This window comes from Danio rerio, chromosome 21 (genome assembly GCF_052040795.2).
Source record: "Danio rerio strain M-AB ecotype USA chromosome 21, GRCz13ab, whole genome shotgun sequence".
NCBI classification, from domain to species: Eukaryota; Metazoa; Chordata; class Actinopteri; order Cypriniformes; family Danionidae; genus Danio; species Danio rerio.
This window is the reverse complement of record NC_141041.1, coordinates 46,721,300-46,738,148: the sequence shown is the minus strand read 5'-3', so window position 1 is coordinate 46,738,148 and position 16,849 is coordinate 46,721,300. Positions and strand designations below refer to the sequence as shown.

At 37.6% G+C, this 16,849-nt stretch overlaps 1 long non-coding RNA gene across 1 annotated transcript; it reads left to right on the top strand.

The window, feature by feature from the left end:
* Positions 1 to 14,652: 14,652 nt before the first annotated feature.
* LOC147838967 (uncharacterized) lies at positions 14,653 to 16,612 on the top strand. Its single transcript, XR_015520785.1, has 3 exons — positions 14,653 to 14,726; positions 15,324 to 15,371; positions 16,225 to 16,612. It is a non-coding gene; the product is annotated as an uncharacterized LOC147838967 (long non-coding RNA).
* The last annotated feature ends 237 nt before the right edge of the window (positions 16,613 to 16,849 follow it).

Here is a 16,849-nt window from a genome sequence, read left to right as displayed (position 1 = left end):
TTCAAACAATATTTAAAAAGTTCTCATCACATATTAAAAATGTATTCACAATGTATAAGCTCATGCTCTATTTAATATACAAATTCAGTTTGTTTATTTTATAATAAGCTCTTAAATAAATTAATATTACATTTTAGAGTGTGACAGGTGTACAATTCAGCATACAACTCATTTATTTCATTGACAAATGTATATTTATGGGCGAGGTAGTGGCGCAGTAGGTAGTGCTGTCGCCTCACAGTAAGAAGGTCACTGGTTCGAGCCTCGGCTCAGTTGGTGTTTCTGTGTGGAGTTTGCATGTTCTCCCTGTGTTTGCGTGGGTTTCCTCCGGGTGCTCCGGTTTCCCCCACAGTCCAAAGACATGCGGTACAGGTGAATTGGGTAGGCTAAATTGTCTGTAGTGTATAAGTGTGTATGAGTGTGTGGATGTGTCCCAGAGATGGGTTGCGGCTGGAGGGGCATCTGCTGCATATAAACTTGCCGGATAAGTTGGCGGTTCATTCCGCTGTGGCGTATTTTGTGCTAGATACAAAAATGATCTTAGACAATGTTTGACTGCCAAAATTTATTTCATTTGGAAATTAAAAGCTGTATATGGAGATGTGGTGGAATTTATATTTGTTTAGTTCACGATGGAAAAACATGTTTCTCTTCTTATCTAAGTTTGTCCTCTTACAGATCTTAAAACTAGACAAATTGTTTAAACCTATGAGGCTGTTTTACGTTAATTTTGAACACGTTTTTTACTCAACTTCACAAGGCTAAAAGTGCCTGTAGTTAAAGAATGGCCCATATATAAATATATATATATATATATATATATATATATATATATATATATATATATATATATATATATATATATATATATATATATATATATATATATATATATATATATAAACACACAGTTGGAGTCCAAATTATTAGCCCACCTTTGATTTGTTTTTCTTCTTTAAATATTTTCTAGATGATGTTAAACAGAGCAAGGAAATTTTCACTTTATGTCTGATATCAAGTTTTATTTTTTTTTATTTCGGCAAGAATTAAAACAGCTTTTAATTATTTAAAAAGCCTTTTTAGTGTCAATATTATTAGGTCTTTTAAGCTATTTTTTAGACACAAAACAAACCATCGTTATACAAGAACTTGCCTATTTACCCTAACCTGCCTAGTTAATCTAATTAACCCAGTTAAGCCTTTAAATGTCACTTTAAGCTGTATAGAAGTGTCTTGAAAAATATCTAGTCAAATAGTATTTACTGTCATCATGGCAAAGATAAAATAAATCAGTTATTAGAAATGAGTTATTAAAACTATTATGTTTAGAAATGTGCTGAAAAAAAATCTTCTCTCCGTTAAACAGAAATTGGGGGAAAAAATAAACAGAGGGGCTAATAATTCTGACTTCTGATATTCTTTTCATGCATTAAATATAAAATAATTACACATGGAGACAAATATTTTTAAAAATAAGAATGATTTTCTTTAGACATTTTTCTAATAATAATTCATGATTTAATTATTAAAAGAAAAAAGTTTAAATAAATTGTTAGATGCTTTATTTAGATAAATAAAACCACATTAGTATATATATATATATATATATATATATATATATATATATATATATATATATATATATATATATATATATATATATAAACATGTCTTTAAAATCAAGATCCTCATTGATCCTAATGCATGTAAATAACTGAAAACCCCTGTGTCAATGACAGTGATGTTATTTCCATTAAATTTTTATATAAATAATAATGTGTGTTGTTGTTACATATTCATTTAAACAGAAGAGCCTGCTGATTCAGATCATTCATTATGAGCACAAATCAGATTAATATGGCAGATGTGATACCTCAACACAGATATTCTCACATAAGTATTGTTTAGTTTTACAGAGAGACTCACACTTGTCTATAATTATATTATAACACCTCATTTACAGATCCTCCAGCCTCCTCTATATTGTAGGACACTACCATGGCAGATGTCTGAAAGGGAACTCTCCATTGAAAGAGCATCCTAATATGATTACTTTTAAGTAAGACGGATTGATTGTGATAATACTAAGGAACAACGAGACGCTCTCACGCAGTATTTCAATCCAAATGATCTCATTGTGTAATTGGATGATTTTAAATCATGGAGTCTTTGATGTTTGCTTCAATTGCAGGATGAAATGGTTGCCAGGCAACAACACAGCGAAACCATGGTGACACTGATGAGGGGAAATGTAACAAATATGTCCCCTGTGGACCCTTATTAGTGGATGACCATGTGTCTGCATCGCTCGCAATCTAACAGTGTTAATAACAGTTATAGCAACAGATCTGTAACACTTGGAGCACAGGCACACAATCGCTTTTCATTTTGATATAAAATGAAATATGATTGAAATATACAAAATATATTTGGAGATAGAGACATTTAGAGACGTTCCTCTCAAAATATTTAGTTTAATCATTTATTTATTGTCATTATTTTACTTATTTTACTATTTAGTTCGTCGCCTGACCTGAAATATTATGCGCCACAAGATGGCGACATTTTATAAATCAGTTCTGTTAAGTTGTCTTATGATTTATAAAAGCAATTAGCCTTAATATTTCTACTCTGTTCTGTAAATGTAGATGAAAGGTGTTAATCAAATTTTGCCTTACTGTATTTGTGTTATAAGGCAATAAAAAAACCTATAGCCTATATAGGCTAATATATTAATGAAGTAGTTATTAATTTACGTACATTTTACCCTTCTGAAAAAGCCAGCTTAAACCAGCCTAGGCTGGTTGGCTGGTCTTAGCTGGTCAACCAGGCTGGTTTTAGAGGGGGTTTTGGCCATTTTCAGGCTGGTTTCCAGCCAATTCCAGCCTGGTCTCAGCTGGTCAGGCTGGGAGATGACCAGCTAAAAGCTTGACCAGCCTAGCCTAGCTGGGAGCCCAGCCAAAATCACCTGTCTAGCTTAAACCAGGCTGGTCAAGCTGGTTTTAGCTGGATTTAGCAGGTAATTTTACAGCCTGACCAGCTAAGACCAGGCTGGATATGGCTGGAAACCAGCCTGAAATGGCCAAAACCCCCCTAAAACCAGGCTGGTCGACCAGCTAAAACCAGCCAACCAGCCTAGACTGGTTTAAACTGGGTTTTTTAACAGGGACATGTCTTATTATACTTTCTGAGCTTGCACTCTTAAATATTATTTTAACACACCACACTTATGTTGGTTGGTGTTTTTCTCACAAAAAGAAAGAAAGAAAAGAGAAACCAAGGGAACTTTCCAGAATCAAAAGGCCCATGATCAACGTTAACCTTAGGAAATTAAAAATAACATAAATTTGTAGTAACATAACAGCAATAATTGAGCAAACACATAATTATCTTTTAAATTATAGTCTTTTGTGTGTGTTTGTGTGGTGGGGGGGAGGGGGGTCATTTTGAAATAAGGTAATTTTAGAAGCCACCAGAGTTAAACAGTTCAGTTTTAACATTTTTTGCTGATCTGCTGAGAGTACTTTGCGCTTAGCTAAGCATAAATCATTGACTCTGATTAGCATCTCACTCAAAAAATAAAAAAAGATCATCGATAATTTTCTTATTTAAATTAGGTAACAGTGTTGTGGGAGCAATTTTAGCTTAGATTAGCATAAAACATTGACTCAGATTAGACCACTAGCATCTCGCTCAAAAAATTCCAAAAAGATTTTAGATAATTTCCTTATTTAAACTAGATAACAATGCTGCAGGAGCACTTTTAGCTAAGTTTAGCATAATTCATTGAGTCAGATTAGACCTTTAGCATTTTACAAAAAATGTATTTTTTTTTTTTATTTAAACTACGTATCACTGCTGCAAGATCACTTTTAGCTTAGCTTAGCATAACTCATTGAGTCAGATTAGACCTTTAGCATTTTACAAAAAATGTATTTATTTTTTTGATTTAAACTACGTATCACTGCTGCAAGATCACTTTTAGCTTAGCTTAGCATAACAAATTATATAGGATTAGACCAGGGATCACCAAACTTGTTCCTGGAGGGCCGGTGTCCTGCAGATTTGATCTCCAACCCTAATCAAACACACCTGAACAAGCTAATCAAGGTCTTACTAGGTATACTTGAAACACAGGCAGGTGTGTTGAGGCAAGTTGGAGCTAAACCCTGCAGGGCACTGGACCTCCTGTTCCTGAATGAAAGTGAAAGTGCCAAACTGTTGTTAAAAGTCGACATATTAAAAATAAAAACTCCGAAATTACATAAACTCTGTAGGAATTATGAATAGAGTGGGTGACGCAATGACGTTAATCGAATTATGTGCTTTAAAATGTAAAACAGGATCATTAAAGAAACATTCAAACAGCAGCTCATGTAAACACCTAATCATAATATTGCCTTATTCAGATTAAGGAAAATAATTCGATTACTGATGTCCATATAAACGTAGTCAGTAGCCCCTTTCACACATACAGACCTTTCCGGAAAATTACCAGAAATTTTCTGGAAAGCTCTGTATGTGTGAACAGGTCCTTTTTGAAAATACTGGTAAATTCATACCGGCTATTTTTCGGAAAGAGAAGTTGTAACATTACCGTTAATATGCCGGAATGCTGCGCTGTGTGAACGCAGAAGGAAGATTGCCGGAAAGAGTGCGTGCACGACGTGCTGACGTGAGACACCTGCTTTAGCCAATCAGTACAGTCAGACGCATTCACATCCACGCAGTTTATGAAAATAAAAGCCTTTGAATATTTCTCCAGACACATTTAGCTGCTAGATGTTAGTCAGATAACATTTATATGCTCGTTCTTAATGCCAAATGTGTAAACAATTATCGATAAGATGCTTATGATAAGCCGTTGTTTGTTTACCTTTAAGCTCTGTTTCCAGTTGCTTGACGTGCCGCGTGTGACCGTGAAGCAGCTGGTGAGCGCCAGCGCACACACATTTCATGTACATCTCGACATGCAAAAGTGTTTCTCTATATGTTTTCATCGAAGATGTTTACAATACTGATCCATCCACAGAGTTTGTAATGTAGTCAAATGTTTACTAATACAAGCCCAGCCGTTTCGAGATCATTTCTGGTTGATGATGTCAGAATTTACCAGTATTTTGGAATGGATGTGTGAACGATCTTTTCTGGAAAATTTCAGTAACGTCCCCACTTTTTTGAATTTACCGGTAAAGTCGTTCTGGAAATTTTCCGGATATATCACTGTGTGAAAGGGGCTAATGACTGATGCTAAGCTAAGTTAAAAGCGCTTCGGCCAGACCAGCAGATTGGCTGAATTTATAAAAAATGATATATTCTGGTAAAGATTAAAATCAACCCGGGCTCATTGTGGAAACGTAGTCCCATCGACATTTCTGGAGGCCGCGGAATACGTCCCGGCGGGTACGTACGGCTGCAGTTTTTGTTTTCACGAATCCGCAAGAGGCTGCTGTTGCGTGCTTTTTCGCACCTCAGACGCCTCTCGCGAGTTCTTGCGAGAACCCGCCAGAGGCCGCTGTCCGACTGACCGGATGATTGAGTGCTCGACCGGCCAATCGGCCGACTCGCCCTCCTCCTTCGCTAAACCCAACCAATTTTACCGATCGACCCGCCCGCCCGCTCGCTTTCCTAAACCCGAGCAACAGTTCACAAAAGCCGTCCAAAAAAATAAAAGCCCTGATTTTTTTTTTCTACCGCGTTTTCGGATTTTGCCGCGTTCTCACCCTGTCACAAAACGTTGTTCACTTAATTTTTGGGATTCTGTTTTTGTCTTACCTGATTGCAGGAACTGCTCTTCCCCGGACTCGAAACCGGTCGCCGTGGTCGACCACTCTCCGCATCTCGAGCCTACCGACGTACACGCTGAGCTGAGTGGACAAACGGGTTGCAGCGGGGAAGCCCTCCACAAGGAGGTAAGGCAAGCGCGAAAGGGAACAGCGTCACACCGCCCCGCAGCGTTCGCTTGAAAAAAATAAACTCGGCCTTACGTACCCCCTGGGACGTATTCCGCTGTCTCCAGAAACGTCCGCGGGACTACGTTTTCAGAATGAGCCTGGGTTGATTAAAATTGTTTAACCCAAAATAAACCCATTTTCAAAAAAAAAAAAAAATGAAAAGTGGAGTATTCCTTTAATTTATTCTAAATTCCCCAGAATAATTGAAAGGATATCAAATTAAGACATTCAATGAAGCCTTAGAAAAGGCACACGTTTGTGGCAAATGGTGTCTGGAGGACATATTTAGCCTAAATGAAATGTGGCGGATTACATTTGCAGAAACAGCTCCTTACATTGGAGCGCCAGTCAAATTCTGAAGGTGATTAATCAGATTATGACCTTTGAAAACACTCTTTAAGCTTCTATGTCATAAATCAGACAGAAGAACCTGATCTCGAATGGCTAAATCAAGCGTAATAAAGCAATCTAGCACGAGTTCAAAGCAAACAGAGCAAAATGGCGTCTTATGCAACTCAAAACATACAGTATTAACAGGATTCCCACAAGATCATGAGAATTATTACACGCTTCTTTGTGTGGACAGCACTTCTGGCTTCTGCTCCTATTGTTAAATCCTGTGGAGAGATAAAAGCGAATATAAGATTATCAAGCTTGACAAATATAGAGCATTCCCTGTCTTTCTCGATTCAGTCCACACAAAGTCACAGGGCTTCTGTGTTGGATTTCCTTTGACATCTGAAAAGATATCGAACAAGCAGTAATGGAAGCTCATCAGCTGCTGAAGTCTCTGCAAACGAACCCAGTTGGCCACAAAAATCTAATTTGCCGCTTTGAATGAGCATACAGGTCTTTTCGGTTGCCAAGGAAACGTGCTCCTTGTTCACTCTCTCCCCAAGCAGTAAGACGGCAACAGATTTTTATATCACGTTCGTACTTGTTCTGACAGACTGAGATAATTACGATTCAAAATGTTCGCAGCTCTGTATTTGCACAGGAAACATGTCAAGTCACATGATGACGAACTAGTGGAAAGAGCAACTGCTTATACTAAGACACATGGAAAGTTGATGTGCTTGACAGTGTTATTACAGTGTTGTGCAAAAGTTTGTGCACCCAAATTTAAATTCCGTTATCATTTGCTCACCCTTTCCCTTTTTTAAACCTGTTTGCGTTTCTTTATTCTGCAGAACACAAAAGAAGATGTTTTGAAGACAGCTGAAATCCTGTAGCCATTGACTTACATGGGATTTGTTCTACCTACAATAGATGTCAATGGTTACAGGTATTCAGTTTCTTCAGATGATCTTCCTTAGTGTTTGAGAGAAAACTCAAAGGTTTCAAACCACTTGAAGGTGAGTAAATTTAGATTTTTAGGTGAACTATTCCATTAATAGTGTGTGCGGTTAGCTGGATGATCTAGGATTTTTAATTTTTATTTTTTTTCCTTTGTGATGGTTGTTCATGAGCAGGTATGGCTATGAAGAATGTCATTACTACCAGTGATATTTTTTTCAGTAGCGAGTAATCCATTGAGTTACTGTTTGCCCCGTTACAAAGCTGTTAGCGTTACTGAAAATAAAATGCGCATTACTATAATTGAGAACGCTGAAACAGTTTCGATGCGAGCAGTCTCTCTCTCTCTCTTGAGTAGGGTCTGTCTGCTGACTGCAAGACAGGGGGTTACATGAAGTGGCCTAGGTGGGCGTAACTTGTAGTACATAAGAGGTGAATCTTGAAGTTATGGAGGCATGTCAAAACTATGTACTCAGCAAGATGGTGCTGTACATCATTTGTTAACGTCTACACCTACTCCACACCTCAACCCAACCATCATAGTTATTAAAGTCCACACCTACCACAACACCAAACCCAACCATCACAGTTATTATTGTCTACACCTTCCTCAACTCTAAACCCAAATATCACAGTTAATAATGTCTACACCTACCCCAACCCTAAACCCAACCATCATAGTTATTAATGCCTAAACCTACCACAACCCTTAATTCAACCATCACAGTTATTAATGTCTACACCTACCCCAACCCTAAACCCAACCATCATAGTTATTAATGCCTAAACCTACCACAACCCTTAATTCAACCATCACAGTTATTAATGTCTACACCTACCCCAACCCTAAACCCGACCATCACAGTTATTAATGTTACACCTACCCCAAACCTTAACTCAACCATCACAGTTATTAATGTCTACACCTTCCTCAACTCTAAACCCAAATATCACAGTTAATAATGTCTACACCTTCCTTAACTCTAAACCCAACCATCACAGTTAATAATGTTGTCACGTTCCGGTAAAGGGAAAAAGGAGCGAGGACCCAAGCGCAGAGTGAAGAAGGATTAATTAATTAAAAAATAAAATAAAAGGCAAAAATAAACAACCCCGAGGGGGAAAACACTACTACAACAAACAATAAAACAAACAAACAAACAAACAAACTTGACTGGGCAGGCACGACAAGGCAGGGCTGGACACAGCAGGACAGGTAAACATCGACAACATATGATGACGAACTCGCACAGGACAGCAGACATAAGGGGTTTATAAACTGTAGGAAATTAACAAAAAAAAAACAGATGAACATAATTAACTAATAATGGGTTAACAAGGAGGGTGGGACTTCACAATAGACGGGAGAGCGCATGACACAGAGAGACAACACAAGCCATGCGCTCAAATGACACAGGACAAGAACATGCGGCCAATGAGAGAACTCATCAACCGCATGTTCATGACAAGACGAGCACAACACTTAAGCACACAACAAAAAGCACGTGACCACAATGTAAACATCGGGCCACGTGCTTTGACAAAAGACGCAAGACACAAGCACACGATAGATGAACACCTTACCGTGCGCTCACACATAAGCAACGCGCATGCTTCATCTCAGCGCCAACCAAAACTGAAACCAACTAGACGGAGGCGCCGAGAATAAAGGGGCGCGCTGCTGACAGAACAAACACAAACACTAGTACAAGAGCGCGCGTCTGACAGACGCAGTGCGTGCGCGGCCACATCAAGCGGCAGCGCGCACACTCTGCGTACACCCTTGACGGCGAGCGCGCACACAGAGACAGAAACAGGACCAGACATGGGTAGTGTCAGAGCTCTGCTACCAAAACAAGAACTTACAAAGACCCGAGTGGCAGAACCCTGACAAATGTCTACACCTTCCTCAACTCTAAACCCAACCATCACAGTTAATAATGTCTACACCTTCCTCAACTCTAAACCCAACCATCACAGTTAATAATGTCTACACCTTCCTCAACTCTAAACCCAACCATCACAGTTAATAATGTCTACACCTACCCCAATCCTAAACCCAACCATCATAGTTATTAATGCCTAAACCTACCACAACCCTTAATTCAACCATCACAGTTATTAATGTCTACACCTACCCCAACCCTAAACCCGACCATCACAGTTATTAATGTTACACCTACCCCAAACCTTAACTCAACCATCACAGTTATTAATGTCTACAACAACCCCAACCCTACACCCAACCATCAGTTATTAACATCTACACCTACCCCAACCCTACACCCAACCATCAATTATTAACATCTACACCTACCCCAACCCTAAACCCAACCGTCATAGTTATTAATGTCTACAACAACCCCAGCCCTTAACTCAACCATCACAGTTATTAATGTCTACAACTACCCCAACCCTAAACCTGACCATCATAGTTATCAATGTATACACCTACCCCAACCCTTAAATCAACCTTCACAGTTATTTATGTTACACCGACCTCAACTCTAAACCCAACCATCACAGTTATTAATGCCTACACCTACCCCAACCCTTAACCCAACCATCGCAGTTATTACCGTCTACATCTTCTCCAAACCTAAGTCCAACAATCACAGTTATTAATGACAACAACTATCCTAACCCTAAACCCGACCATCATAGTTATTAATGCCTAAACCTACCACAACCCTTAATTCAACCATCACAGTTATTAATGTCTACACCTACCCCAACCCTAAACCCGACCATCACAGTTATTAATGTTACACCTACCCCAAACCTTAACTCAACCATCACAGTTATTAATGTCTACAACAACCCCAACCCTACACCCAACCATCAGTTATTAACATCTACGCCTACCCCAACCCTACACCCAACCATCGCAGTTATTACCGTCTACATCTTCTCCAAACCTAAGTCCAACAATCACAGTTGTTAATGACTACAAATATCCTAACCCTAAACCCAACCATCATTTATTAACATCTACACCAGGGGTTCCTGGAGGGCCGAAACCCTGCACAGTTTAGTTCCAACCCTGCTCCAACACACTTACCTGTAGGTTTCAAACAAGCCTGAAGGACTCAATTAGTTTGATCAGGTGTGTTTAATTAGGGTTGGAACTAAACTGTGCGGAGCTGCGGCCCTTTTGGAACTGAGTTTGACACCTGTGATCTACACCTTCCACAACCCTAAACCCAACCATCATATTTATTAGTGTCTACACCTACCATAACCCTTAACTCAACCATCACAGTTATTAACGTCTATACCTACCTCAATCCAAACTGGTTTTTAAACATGAAAATGAGTTCACTGTACTCAAATGGCCTTCACAGTCACCAGAACTCAATCCAATAGAGCAACTTTAGGATGTGGTGGAACGGGAGATTCACATCATGGATGTGCAGCCGACAAATTTGCAGCAATTGTGTGATGCTATCATGTCAATATGGACCAAAATCTCTGAGGAATATTTCCTGTACCTTGTTAAATCTATGCTACAAAGGATTAAGACAGTTCTGAAGGCAAAACAGGGTCCAACCCGGTACTAGTAAAGCGCACCTAATAAAGGGACACGTGAGTATATTTCTAAGATTTAAAACATTAAAACAAATATTTCCCTATAGGTAGTAAAAGGTTTTTTTTATGTAATATTAATTTGATAAAATGTATTATAACATTTATACAGTGAGAGCTAAATGTAAAAAGAAAAAGATTTATGATAATGAAGATGTTATCATTTTTTTTCCTGCAGGCAAAACAACAGACCGTATAGAACCAATGTGTGAATGGTGCTATAAACAAACAATTAACACGTGGAATATTACCAAGCATTTGTTGCTTGCTCAGGCTGACTTGATCAACAGGTGAGTACATCCTTTACCTTATTTCATTTAGACTCCAGCCCTGATAAAGAAGCGCAGGCATCACAGAGGATATTTGTTGTGTTTGACCTAGTTTCCATTGTTCTCTTTCCCGCTACTCTTTAGTTTCTATGACAACTCATTTAATTAACCAAGGTGTTCTTTTCCACTAATCACCCATCCAGTATTGAAGATCTTCTGTTTGTTCAGTTTATGGATGGTTATCACTGGTGGTTTGTATGTTTGTGTTATCTTTTGCTCCTGATATTTCTTTTTGGATGGAGATTTTGTTTTGTAATGTTGTTAAAGAAGTATTTGGTCGACTTTTCTCCCCTCCATTGGGATTTAGTCTAGCATCTGCTCTTTACACTGACTTAGAAATATAGAAGTATGAAATAGAAGTATTAAAAATATAAGGCCAAAATCTCAAACTTACAATCGTGAAAGTTTGGATATCATATCTGCACTTGTGATTTAAACGGGGCCTATTTGCATAAATCCCTTTTGTAAGGGGTTTTAACACAGTTGTGTGGCAACAGTCTGTGAATATAACCAGCTTCTAATGGTAAAGATATATTAATTGTATTTACTATAATCACACTTGATAAAAAATCACACTTTGATTGCCATTCTCCTTTTGTGCATGTCATCATAGAGAGGGGAAGCCCCGCCCATTAGTGACCATCTCTCCCTCATTAGCATAGAGCGATAGTCTTGTATTTGAATCTTCCACTATACTGACACACATGCATCTGTAGCTCCGCCCTTATTTGAAAAGAACACAATCTCATTTGAATTTAAAGCGACAGTCAACAAAACAGCAAAACTAGGATCAAATCCTAAAAGGGACAGTTTTATAAAGTTATTAAACATTATCTGTGGTGTGTTTTGAGCTGAATCTTCACATACACTCTCTAGGGAGATCAGAGATTTATTTTACATGTTGTAAAAAGGTTAACAGTAGGTCCCCTTTAAGGTCAAATAAATATTATTAGAATTAGCTTGAGTTAAAAAGTAGATTAGTACAACCCAGGCTCATTCTGAAAACGTAGTCCCGTGGACGTTTCTGGAGACCGCGAAGTACGTCCCGGGAGGTATGTATTTTTGCAGTTATTTTTTCTCGCGAATCCACGACAGGCCGCTGTGTGCACCTTTTATATTTGTAATGACTCTCGCGAGTGCTGTTCGTGCTTGCGCTGTTCTCGCGTAAACCCACCAGAGGCCACTGTTGAATGACCGACTATCTGACTGACTGAAGGATTGCCTGGGTGACCGGCCAATCGACCGACTCACCCTCCTCCTTCCCTAAACCCAACTATTTTTAACAATTGACCTGCTTACCCGCTTACTTCCCTAAACCCAATCAACAATTTACAAAAGCTGTCGAGAAAAAGAAAAGCTCTCGTCTGATTTTTACCGCGTTTTCGGATTTTACCACATTCTCACCCTGTTATGAACTTGTTCACTATATTTTTTGGATTCTGTCTTTTTTCTTACCTGATTTCTGGAACCGCTCTTCCCCAGACTCGAATCTGGTCGTCGTCGTGGTCAGCTCCTCTCTGCGTCTCAAGTCCCCCAACGTACACGACGAGCTAACTGGACAAACTGGTTGCGGCGGGAAAGCCCTCCACATGGAGGTAAGCGGTCAGCTGGTAATCGCGAAAAGTAGCGGCGTCATACCGCCCCGTATCGTTCACTTAAAAATGAAATGCAGCTAAACATACCTCTGGCTAGATAATTCGCAGTCTCCAGAAACTTCCACAAGACTACATTTTCAGAATGAGCTGGGTTGGATTAGTAATATTAATTTTGCTAATCAACACCCCCTATTAAATGCTAGAATAGCATATTACAATACAATTACACTTGTAATTTTGTACTATTATAGCATTGGTAATCTATTTCAATAATAATTGCTAATACATGATCCCAACTAAGTTTTATAGGTCCTTCATACCATAGACTGTAAAATATATGGACGGAGCATCCGTGACGTCACCCATAGGTTTTTGAAGAGCGCAAAAGAAGCCACAAGTAGTCGCGGCCAACCATCAACATTTTGTTTGCGCGTCGTCACACCCACGGCGGGATACCAAACAAGGGCAAAGAGGCGGACAGTGAGCGGAGCTACAGCCACCGCTGGCATTTTGCTTGGACCTGGTTCAGACACACTTTACTTTGGGAGAACGCTTAATACTTTATCACCTGCGACTCGTTTGTGTTCTGACCACTTGTGCTTGGTTTTACACTATATCAATAAAGTATTTAGACTTTTAAAAACACTGCTGTAATACATTGAGCCACTAAACATTGTTCTTATGACGTTTTTCAACAGGAGGAAAACGCAAATTACTTCCAAACACTTCAGATATAGTCTGTGTTAGTAAATGCAAGACTATTGATGAAATCCAGCATAACACTGTATGACAACGCTTCAGATGACTGTTCTAGAGCCTACAGCTAATCAATCTGTCAGATTCTGGAGTGCATTACAGCTCTAAATATAAATATAAACGATAAATGATCTTAAATAAAACAAATACATTTATAGAGATGGTACATAAGTATGTAACTTTACTCTTATGGGAAATGGGGGCCACGTGAATGGTTTTTAAGCACAATTAAGAGCACTCAGCATGCCATGCCATCTGATAATTATAGGAAACAAGTCCAAAAGGCAGTTGACTGTGTAAAGCCACATAAAACAACACAGAAATACAATGAATATGCTGAGTTCAGTGGCTAACCTGCCGGAGTCAGCTGAGGTGACGTGACGGCGACCAGCAAGACCTAGCTGTCAATCAAGTGGCCACGCCCTTAATTATGCAAACTTAATATAACTTAATATAAAGGAAACGGATGAGTTATAAAAAAATTCACCCCCCTCACAGTTGTCATGAAGAGTAGTATTAGCTATATTAACAAAAAAAATTTTGTACCAGGCTGTAAACACCTTTTTTCTGCTGTAAAGTGGGCCATTTTAACAGTGGGCTTGCTTCATACATAATGTTGTAATCAACTCGATAAGGGAACGTCAACTCACTTAACAAAAAAAAATAAAAAAATGGCAATAATGCTATATTGCAGAGTTCTTCATTCTTACCTGATGGAACAGGCATGACAATGTCAGTATTTAGCAGCCTCAAATTATGAAAGAGTGGTTATAGAGTATACACAGTCCAGAGCTTAACCCTATTGAGAATCTTAGGAACACTGTAAAAAGTGCTACACTCACAAAGTTGGTTCTATCTACTTTAAATAATTGCAATCTAGTTAATTTTATTTGTTTTATACCAAAAAAATAAAATTTGCTTCCTCTTTACTTAAAATATATCAGTTTTTATATAACTGTATATTTTAAATAAAACTAATGCAATTTATTTGAGTAGATTTTTGTACGTGGTTATTGTGTAGAATAAATGTTATAAAAGTGAGTTGACACAGACAATTTATTAGAGCAGCTGTCGATGTGGGCAGGTGTTCATAAAACGTGATTTTAATAGTTTGGCGTGACTCATTTTTCATTGCCCGGGATTTAGCAGGCAGACGCAGCTTCTGCAATGGTCGACATTAACTGCTCCCAGCAGCGGATCTGATTAACACGGTAAGTTGCAAATTTAGCCGAATGATAATTGTAAAGTCATGCAAAACTGCTGTCTTCGCTAGGCAGGTGAGGTTTTAGCTTTGTAAATTGTACTGTAGCCTCAGGTATGTTAACAGTTAGACTGCTCTCACATGGAAAGCTAAGTTGGCTAACGCTAACCAACGCTAGTTTATACTAACGATTAAAAGTGATATTATTGAGAAAAATAGTGAAAGTAGTTTTAAAACACTTAGTAGGTAAAACTAACGTTGCAGAACCGATTAACAAGGTCACTGGTGGGCGGTCGGGGTGTGGGGGTTCAGTTTGTTAGCGCTAACTTAGCTAAAGTTAGCTCACCTAAGTTATAGCAGCACATTAAGGATGGATATTAAATTCAGAAACGTATGCAACAGTTAAGTAGTTTGTGTTTAACGTAAGAGAAAGTATAACTTAAAGTTTGTGTTTTAGAGATTTAGTCCATAAGTTTTTTAATGCTGCATAGTGAATAAATTACAGATTTACAATTTATTTTAACTTAAATTACATTTACTACTGATGTTTACAGAACCATTTAAATTGTATGCACCTCATTCTAAAATGCATGTTCTTGGTCTTTAGATACCAAAGTGATTTTGTTACCTGTGGATCTTCAAACTTCACATCCAGGTAAGAAAAACATTAGATACAATTACAGCTATAATTATTTGCAGGTAAGTAAAACATTGGTAAAATTGCAAACAATAGTGGGCTCCATAGAATTAACTTACATTTGATATCTGAAGATTTTTTTTATGTGTGCAACAGTAAAAACAGTATAAAAATATCCTAATGCAGTTTCTTATTATCTGTCAGTCTTTCAATAAAGCTAACTGATAACACTGAATCACTGAACTGTCATTTGCCAGTGACATTAAATTTGAAGAAAAAGTCAATTAAATGTAGCTTTAGCAAAAATTTAATGTAAACCTTAATGTAATGTGTAAAATGGCAATGTATTTATTTATTTATTTAATAAAATTTGTATTATGACGTGCAAAGTTTGGTGCAAAATGAAGATGACAATTAAATTATAGAATTTGTATTCTATAATTTTCTTATCCGTTTTCAAACAGTTTTAATATCTAAATTAAATACACATTCTTATGCTTTATAAGTTGCCAAAATAAACAAAAAAATGTAATACCTAAATTTTAACAATTCTGTGATTGACAGGAAACCACAATGACATGCACTGTTACACTGAGTAAAATCACAGTTTTCTTTAAAATTTGATAACTAAAAACACCTGGAATAATGTAATTACACAACCTCTATAACCTTTTTTTATTTTTTAAATAAAAGTTAGGTAATTTTAACTAAGGTAATTTTTAACTGATAAACTAAGGTGTTTCATCCATGCATCATTCTCACTGGACTTTTGTAACTTCACTTGTAGTTATTTTCTATTTAGTATTTAGCTATTTAATGTTGTTTGGTAGCAACCACCTGAACTCCTGTTTCTTTTTGTCTCTACCAATAGAGTTGTGAGGAATCAGAGGTGCATGCGGCTGCCCACGGGAAAAATTTGCCATCAGCCCAACACAGTTTGGATTATCATAGGACTGTCAGAGGTTTGCCAAACCTGTCAAATGCATGATGGCTCCTGTTTGGACTTACCGATGTCCTCGACTTCAAGTATCCATCAAAACTGTATACATTTAAGATGTATTAGAGACTCTTTGTGGGACTGGACATTATGCATCCAAAATCTTCATCAAAATATGCAAATCTCCTCACTGAGTTGCCTTGGATGATTTCTCAATAGGATCTGGTATTATTAATGTTTTTATTTATGTATTGTGTATGTGTAGCCACATTAATGGCCTATTTTGTAGTCACTATTAAAAGGAACATTGATTGATATTGAATACATGTTATGGTCTTTAATCCATCTTCCCATTCTTATTTAATTGTTATTGACAGGAAAGTCTGTTTATCTGTGTTTACTAGTGTATATTGTGCTTACAATATAGAAATGCCGATTTATTTTCTGAGGTTACAGCCAGAAGTCAATTAAATTCGTTTTAAATGACATATGCATGGTTAATTTTATTTAGATCATTAAGTTCATAATACTTAATTAAAATGAGTACAGTCAACATATA